Source organism: Macaca nemestrina, chromosome Y (assembly GCF_043159975.1).
Source record: "Macaca nemestrina isolate mMacNem1 chromosome Y, mMacNem.hap1, whole genome shotgun sequence".
In the NCBI taxonomy this organism is placed as follows: domain Eukaryota; kingdom Metazoa; phylum Chordata; class Mammalia; order Primates; family Cercopithecidae; genus Macaca; species Macaca nemestrina.
Window position 1 is genome coordinate 7565984 of NC_092146.1, and position 7167 is coordinate 7573150.

Genomic DNA, 7167 nt, shown 5'->3' on the forward strand with positions numbered 1-7167 from the left:
ATTCTCTTTGTAGCAATTGTGAATGGGAGTTCACTCATGATTTGTCTCTCTGTTTGTCTAGTATTGGTGTATAGGAATGCTTGTGATTTTTGCACATTGATTTTGTATCATGAGATTTTACTGAAGTTCCTTATCAGCTTAAAGAGATTTTGGGCTGAGACAAAGGGGTTTTCTAAATATACAATCATGTCATCTGCAAACAGGAACAATTTGACTTCCTCTTTTCCTAATTGAAAACCTTTTATTTCTTTCTCTTGTCTGATTGTCCTGGCCAAAATTTCTACCACTATGTTGAATAGGAGTGATGGGAGAGTTCATCCCTGTTTTGTGCCAGTTTTCAAAGGGAATGCTTCCAGGTTTTGCCCATTCAGTATGATATTGGCTGTGGGTTTGTCATAAATAGCTCTCACTATTTTGAGATACGTCCCATTAATACGTCATTTATTGAGAGTTCTTAGCCTGAAGGGCTTTTGAATGTTTTTGAAGGCCTCTTCTGCATCTATTGAGATAATGATGTGCTTTTTGTCTTTGGTTCAATTTATGTGATGGATTATGTTTATTGATTTGCAGATGTTGAACCAGCCTTGCATCCTAAGGATGAAGCCGACTTGATAGTGGTGGGCAAGTTTTTCATGTGCTGCTGGATTCAGTTTGCCAGTATTTTACTGAGGATATTTACATCAATGTTCATCACGGATGTTGGTCTAGAATTCTCTTTTTCTGTTGGGTCTCTACCAAGCTTTGGTTTCAGGATGACTCTGGCCTTATAAAATAAGTTAGGGAGGATTCCCTCTTTTTCTACTGATTTGAATAGTTTCAGAAGGAATGGTATGAGCTCCTTTTTTACCTTTGGTAGGATTCGGCTGTGAATCTGTCTGTTCCTGGACATTTTTTGGTAGGTAGGCTATTAATTATTGCCCCAATTTCAGAGCCTGTCATTGGTCTATTCAGAGACCCAATTTCTTCCTGGTTTACTCTTGGGTAGGTGTATGTGTCCAGGAATTTATCCATTTCTTCTAGATTTTCTGGTTTATGTGCATAGAGGTGTTTATAGTATTTTCTGATAGTAGCTTTTATTTGTGGGATTGGTGGTGATATCCCGTTTATCATTTTTTTTTTATTGCATCTATTTGATTCTTCTCTCCTTTCTTCTTTATTAGTCTTGCTAGTGAGTTATTTCTTGTCTTCTGCTGGCTTTTGAATTTGTTTGCTCTTGTTTCTCTAGTGCTTCTAATTGTGATGTGGGTGTGTCAATTTTAGAGTTTTCCTCCTGAGTATTTACTGCTATACATTTCTATCTACACACTGCTTTAAATGTTTCCCAGAGATTCTGGTACATTTTGTCTGTGTTCTCATTGATTTCAAAGAACATCTTGATTTTTGCCTTCATTTCATTATTTATCCAGTAGGCATTCAGGAGCAGATTGTTCAGTTTCCATGTAGTTGTGCAGTTTTGAGTGAGTTTCTTAATCCTAAGGTCTAATTTGATTACACTGTGGTCTGAGAGATGGTTTGTTGTGATTTCTGTTCTTCTACATTTGCTGAGGAGTGCTTTATTTCCAACTATGTAGTCAATTTTGGAGTAAGTGCGATATGGTGCTGAGAAGTATGTATATTCTGTTGATTTGGCATGGAGAGTTCTGTAGATGTCTATTAGGTCTGCTTGGTGCAGAGCTGAATTCAAGTCTTGTATATCCTGGTTAACCTTCTGTCTCATTAATCTGTCTAATATTGACAGTGGGGTGTTAAAATCCCCCACTATTATTGTATGGGAGTCTAAGTCTCTTTGTAGGTCTCTAAGAACTTGCTTTATGAATCTGGGTGATCCTGTATGGGGTGCATATATATTTAGGATAGTTACATCTTCTTGTTGAATTGATCCCTTTACCATTATGTAATGGCCTTCTTTGTCTCTTTTGATCTTTGTTGGTTTAAAGTCTGTTTTATCAGGACTAGGATTCCAACCCCTCCTTCCTCTTGTTTACCATTTGCCTAGTAGATCTTCCTCCATCCCTTGATTTTGAGCCTGTGTGTTTCTCTTCACGTGAGATGGATCTCCGGAACACAGCACACTGATGGTTCTTAAGTCTATCCAATTTTCAGTTTGTGTCTTTTAGTTGGGGCACTTAGGCCATTAACATTTAATGTTAATATTGTTATGTGTGAATTTGATCCTGTCATTATAATATTAGTTGGTTATTTTGTCCATTAATTGGTGCAGTTTTTTCCTAGCATCGATGGTGTTTATAATTTGGCATGTTTTTACAGTGTCTGGTACTGGCGTTCCTTTCCATGTTTATTGCTTCCTTCAGGAGCTCTTGAAAGGCAGGCCTGGTGGTGACAAAATCTCTAAGCATTTGCTTGTCTGTAAAGAATTTCATTTCTCCTTCACTTATGGAACTTAGTTTGGCAGGATATGAAATTTTGGGTTGAAAATTCTTTTCTTTAAGAATGTTGACTATTGGCCTCCACTGTCTTCTGGCTTGTAGAGTTTCTGCCAAGAGATCCACTGGTAGTCTGAAGGGCTTCCCTTTGTGGTAATCCTACCTTTTTCTCTGGCTTCCTGTAACATTTTTTTTTCCTTCATTTCAACCTTGGCGAATCTGAAAATTGTGTGTCTTGGGCTTGCTTTTCTCAAGGAGTATCTTTGTGATGTTCTCTGTATTTCCTGAATTTGAATGTTGACCTGCCTTGCTAGGTTGGGGGACTTCTCCTGGATAATATCCTGAAAGGTGTTTTCCAACTTCGTTCTATTTTCCCCATAACTTTCAGGTACACCAGTGAAATATATATTTGGTCATTTCACATAGTCTCATATTTCCTGGAGGCTTGGATCATTTCTTTTTACTCTTTTTTCTCTAATCTTTGATCTTCACTGATATCCTTTCTTCCACTTGATCTAACTGGCTACTGAAGCTTGTGCATGCATCACATAGTTCTTGTGCCATGGTTTTCAGCTCCATCAGTTCATTTAAGGTCTTCTCTATACTGTTTATGCTAGTTAGCCATTCGTCTAATCTTTTTTTCAAGTTTTTTAGCTTCTTTGCGATGGGTTCAAACATTCTCCTTCATCTCAGAGAAGTTTGTTATTACTGACCTTCCAGAGCCCCCTTCTTTCAGCTTGTCAAAGTCATTCTCCATGCAGCTTTGTTCCATTGTTGGCAAGAAGCTGTGATACTTTGAACGAGGAGAGGCACTCTCATTTTTAGAATTTTTAGCTTTCCCGCTCTGGTTTCTCCCCATCTTTGTCATTTTATCTGTCTTCGATCTCTGATGTTGGTGACCTACACACAGGATTTTGTTGTGGATGTCCTTTTTGTTGATGTTGATGCTATTCCTTTGTATATGTTAGTTTTCTTTCTAACAGTCAGGTCCCTCAGCTGGAGGTCTCTTGGAGTTTGCTGGAGGTCCACTCCAGACCCTATTTGCCTCAGTATCAACAGCAAATATTGCAGAACTGCAAAAATTGCTGCCTGATCCTTTCTCTGGAAGCTTCATCCCAGAGGGGCACCAACCATATGAAGTGTCAGTTGGCCACTACTAGGGGGTGTCTCCGAGGTAGGCAACATTCAATTGGGTCAGTAACCCAATTAAGGAGGCAGTCTGTCCATTCTCCGAGCTCAAACACTATGCTGGGAGAACCACTGATCTCTTCAGAGCTGTCAGACAGGGATATTTAAGTCTGCAGAAGTTTCTGCTGCTTTTTGTTCAGCTGTGCTCTGCCCCCAGAGGTGGATTCTATGGAAGCTGCAGGCCTTGCTATACTGTGGTGAGCTCCACCCAATTCAAGTTTCCCCAGCCACTTTGTTTACCTACTCAAGTCTCAGCAATGGTGGACACTCCTCCCCCTGCCTGACTGCTGTCTCGCAGGTTGATCTCAGACAGTTGTGCTAGCAGTGAGCAAAGCTTCATGAGCATGGGACCCACTGATCCAGGCATGGGATATAATCTCCTGGTTTGCCATTTGCCAAGACCATTGGAAAAGTGCAGTATTTGGGCAAGAGTGGCCCTTTTTTTCCAAGTACCATTTGTCATGGCTTCCCTTGGCTAGGAAAGGGAAATTCCTTGACCCCCTTCTGCTTCCTGGGTGAGGCGATGCCCCACCCTCCTTTGGCTCACCCTCCATGGGCTGCAACCACTGTGCAACCAGTCCAGTGAGATGAACTAGGTACTTCATTTGGAAATGCAGAAATTACCCATATTCTGTGTCAATCACACTGGGAGCTGCAGACTGGAGCTGTTTCTACTGGCCATCTTGGAATGGAATCTCCCTTCTTTGACTAGTTTTTAATGGGATTAAAAAAATTTGTTTTCTGAGTGTTTTAAATGGAAAGACCTCTTTTCCAGCTCTAAACATTTTCTTCTGCTTGGTCTATCCTATTGTTAAAGTCGTCAACTCTATTTGTAATTTCTTCAATAAATTTGTATTTCCAGAAATTTTTGTTTTTTTATTAATAATATGTATTGTTTTTCTTATTTCTTTGTGTTGGTTTTTAACTTTATCTTATATCTCATTAAGCTTCCCTACAATTCATATTTTGAATTATATACCTGTCATTTCAGAACTTTTAATTTTGATTAGAGTACACATTGCTAAGAGTAGGTATGATCATTTGGTTGTGTCATAACACATTGACTTTTCCCACCATCAGGATTCATTTTCTGGTTTCTATTCCTCTAGGGAAGCTGTAATTTTTTTATATTTCTATTTAATTTTGTTCGGATAAGATATTATTTTCTCATTTTAGAGGATGATTGTCATGTATGTTGTGTGTGGTCATTTGGTTTCTATCCTATCTTAGAAAGCTGATTCTATTCCTTACCATTGTTTGTTTGTTTTTGGTTTTGGCTTTTTTGTCAGTATGTTTTACATTGAATTGCGTTATTTAACCTCCATGCCAGTAGGTGGTGCTTATAGGGAAAAGCCCTTGTGACAGAAGCAGATGGGATGTGCCTGATCTTTGTTTACTGGGAGGTGTTCTCTATTGTTCCTGGTGATACACTTGTTTGTGGAACATCTGGTAACTTGAATTTCCTGTTCAAGGCACGCAGGGGTGGGGAGAAAGTCAGCTGGATCTGGATTCTAATACTTGCCTTTAAATGTCCCAGTGAAAGTGTAGGTACCAGCTATAATGGGGGGGGGGGACAGGTGAACTCTTGATGAGTGGAGGACACCACCAGGAGAGGGGACTGCATCATCTCCATGTTCTCAGAAAGCAGAAATGTGATCGATTCTCTGTATCTCCCCTGTCCCAGGTCTCCTGACTCTGAGTTCCCTCAGAAACTGACATCTACTTCTGGGGCACAATGTAGCAGACCATGGAAAATACCTGCCCTGTGGTTCTCTGGAGAAATGGTTCCAATGTAAAATGTCTTTCCTTAGCACAGTACAGACAGAGACGTGGTTCTATTTTTCAAGGCAGATATGCTGTTGCTTCAGGCAGAGAGTGGGAAGGCCTCCCTTTTTCAGTATGTGTGAATGGGTGTCAGCTACGTGATATGAGCTGGTTGGGTTTGCCTGATCTCAGACACTAGTAGAGGCAATCAGGTGTCAGTGGTCATGAACTAGGCTAGGCAATCTTCCAGTTTCTACACTAGATAGCCCTTTGAATGGTATGCAGGAATTCTAGAGGGACTTAATTGGGACTGACTTTTCCTAAGATACACAGGGTTTAGGTGCTGTCTATAATTGGAAGGGATAGGCTAATTCTCAGGACACTGACAGAAAGCTCAGGCATGGTCGGGGTGTCTGCGCTGTGGGCATGGCACCAGGAAATGCAGGCCCCACCCAAACGAGGCAAACATCTCTGAACCATGTAACCTGCTCATACCTCCATCCAACAGCAGCAACAGCAGCAGCAGCAGCAGCAGCAGCAGCAGCAGCAGCAGCATTATCTGACCCTGGCACACAAAAAGGCATCTAGTCTCTCTGCTCTCTGCTCAGACTGGTGGTGGGAGCAGTGGTACAGTTGGCAGTCCTAGTGCATATTGGAGGCCTTTGGGGCCCAGGCTGTCAGAATGGCTCAAGGATGCAGTTAAAATGCTTGGTGAGGTGGCAGGGGGAGTGGGTGGTACTAAACAACTGTTCTGAAAGTCTGCTACCAGTGAAAGTAGTCCCCTCTTAGTGAGAGCTATGAGATGTGCAGCCTGTTTATCAAACCTGCCATCAAAGAAGGCAGGCCCCTCTCAGCAGGAGCAGTGGAGGGAGACAGCTATGAGACTCACAGTTTTCTCATGCCCTTATATCACAACCATAGCAACAAAATTAATTGCTGAGGAATAGGAAGCTACCCAGGCTCCCAGCTTTCTCTTCAGCCTGGCAGCAATGGCAGGGTCAGCAATGAAAGCCCCTTGAAGGACAGAGGACTCCAGGGTCTGAACTCTCAGGATTGCAGTAGATTGCTGCTGGAAAACTTAAGTAGGGGAAAGGACTCTCTGTTGCAGGCCCATCAACAGAGAAGGCAGGCCTCCTTAGTGGACATAGTAGAGGCAGGCAGAACTGGTGTCTACTTCATGAACTCCTCCATCCTGCAACATCAGGGTTGGTATCTGTCCTTGAGGCTTGCAAAGGAGCTCAGTCTCCCTACTCCCTCCATGGTTCAGTGGTGGCAGCCACAGTGACTTTGCTGGTGACAGTGGCCTCAGGGAAGAATGCAGGTCTCTTGGGGTCCATGCTGTAAGAATGGCACCTGACAGTAGCTGCTTATGGTTTGAAAGCCTGCCATGAATATAGAGTAGAGGGAAGACTTCAAGGGCTCTCCCTTAGCTAGAATAGTAAAACTCCAGTGAAACAGTGATGCTACAGGAGATGCTACACACCTTCCCTGTGTCAGAGTCTCTCCCAGCTCCTTGCCAATCCTAGCCCAGAAAACTGCCTGGCTTAACTTTTCTTTGCCTTCCATAATTGCTTATCTATTTAAATCCGGTGTTTTTTCTTAAACTATCTGTTTGAAGTGTGAATATTTGCTTGCTGTTTCGATCTTTTCCATGGAAGATGTGCCATTAGCTGCATCTAGTCAGACATCTTGAACTAGAACAAATAATTATTTGCTTTTAACTGGGATCTGTTGCTTCAGAGCTATTGTGTTTCTTTGGAGATGCCACACTTTCTTTTTGAAGGAATATTTCCTTTGTTCTTATGTTGAGATCTGTGCATCTGATGAAACA